Consider the following 2,128-nt stretch of genomic DNA (forward strand, 5'->3'; position numbering starts at 1 on the left):
GTGTGTGTGTGTGTGGGTGGGTGGGTGTGGGTGGGTGTGTCTTATGCAAGACTGAATAGTCAGGCTGGAGAGTGTCCACAGTGCCATGGCTGTGAGTCACACAATCACCAGTGAATTAGAGTCACACCCAGCTCACAGAGGAATCACACTATGTTTACCAGAATTTCTTTTTAGGAGTAGCACATGGATAAATGACTTCAAGATATGCATCTAAACAAGATCAAGGACAGATCTCAATGCAGATAAAGGAAGAATATGCAAACTTTGCTCACTGTGACCAAACTGTACTACTGGTTGCTGATGGTGGTCAAGCACTTGACTCAAAGGCACCTTTGATGATTATTGTTTATGGTTTTGCCAAGACTGAATTATTAATGAATTATATTTAAATTTGTTTTAGGTCGACATTTCTAACATGCTATGTTAAAAAGAATTTTATTATAATGCCCACACACTAGTTACCATAACACATTTTTATTATTTTAGAAGAATGTGCCTCAGTTATTGTACTTTTCTAATTCAATACATCATAATAATTTAGTAATAGTAATATAGCAAATAATATTTGGATAAGTTATACCTGGAAACCTAGCTGCTTGGTTGAAGCGCCAATTGTGGCACTTTGAAAATGTCTTTTTTGACTCCTAGACTTATCTTAGCATTAGCCTCCCCTATCCGTTGCCCACTGAGAATCAAGTAAAAGCAACACATCAACACCAGTCTTTCTGCAACAATACTGTTTGCCTTCAGAATTATTTGAAAGATAATAAAAACAAAATCACACAAACCATTTTACGCAATGGGGCTTTAAGTACACATTATTATGGGGCTTTCTGAGACGCACCACTATTGAAAAACACGCTCCATTTAATACCCTGCTGCATTGATTGGCGTGACACCTGTCCTGCATATTCTTAAAGGTGAGTAGGTAGGATTGTGACGATCCAGGATTTAGCCAAAGAATTTGAATTTTGACAACTTCTCAGCCCCCCCCTTCTGCTAAAGCCCCTCACGCCACAAGGGAAGATGTGTGTGCCTGAGCAGTGATTGACATGCAGTTAGACAATTGGAGGATCTAAAAAGGAGCGGTGGGTTTTTGCAAATTGGACTACAGGCTTTAGGTGGTGCCAGAGAGTCAGATTATTATTTTTTTTTAATTACATGTACTACTCAAATATGGAGTCAGCAAAAATGACAGAAAGTTAGTTTTATAAGTCTTACCTACTGCATCTTTAATATGTAGTATTATATAGTGACTCTTACTATAGTCATACTTTTTTTTAATTTATTGATTTGTTAATGTTTTAAGAGTTTTCTTTTACTTTACTTACATTACTTATTATGGCTAATTACCCTGAAAAGGGTCATTCAGAAATAGAAGATATTGTGCCAACATCTTTGGACCAAGGGTAATTGTGTGCTCTGTCCCAGTTAAATATCCATTTGGTCAGCCTTTCTCCTGGCAACTTGACAAGTAGTACCCAAGTTTGTGAGCAGTCCATCCAGCGATATTGTGGGGATACAGCTGAAGTAAGGCCAGGTACCCTGCAGGGTCCACCGGACCGGACACTGACAGCCTCACTCAACTCACAGCAGTATTGCAGTTTACTGTCTGTGTTTGTACACACGCACTGTGAAAATGATGTGTTGACACAGAGCACAGGCAGTCTATGGATGGTTCAAGTGAGGTCAGGCTCAGATTGGTCTGGTCCAGGCCGAGGGGTGGGCGAGCTAGAGGCTTCTGTCTTTCTCTTTTCCTTTTTTTTCTTTCTCACTCTTCCTCCTTCCTTTTGTCTTCTTTCTCTCACCCTTTTCCTCACTAATTTTTTTTTTCTCACTTGCCTTTTCTCTTTATCTCATTTCCATCCTCTGCTCTCTTTCCATCTCTTTCCAACTATTTCTTTCACTGTATCTACCCCCGCATCATTCTCTCATCTCCCTCCCTCCTTTTCTCTCTTTCCCTCTTCCCTCTACCCGTTAACCGTTAAAGGGTGAAGCGAGGTAACTGGGTCAGCCCCGGGTCAATTTTAAAGCAATGCGGCGGCCGCAGTCTATGTCCAGAACATGCCTCTGGTCTCTCTTCATCTCTCTCTCTCTCTCTCTCTCTCTCTCTCTCTCTCTCTCTCTC

At 40.7% G+C, this 2,128-nt stretch overlaps 1 protein-coding gene across 3 annotated transcripts in view; it reads left to right on the forward strand.

Moving 5' to 3' along the window:
• The window catches only part of LOC116690257 (transcription initiation factor TFIID subunit 4), an 86,633-nt gene that overhangs the window by 14,974 nt on the left and 69,531 nt on the right, over positions 1-2,128 (forward strand). The gene's annotated exons all lie outside the window — the stretch shown is intronic.

Source organism: Etheostoma spectabile, chromosome 1, assembly GCF_008692095.1.
Source record: "Etheostoma spectabile isolate EspeVRDwgs_2016 chromosome 1, UIUC_Espe_1.0, whole genome shotgun sequence".
In the NCBI taxonomy this organism is placed as follows: domain Eukaryota; kingdom Metazoa; phylum Chordata; class Actinopteri; order Perciformes; family Percidae; genus Etheostoma; species Etheostoma spectabile.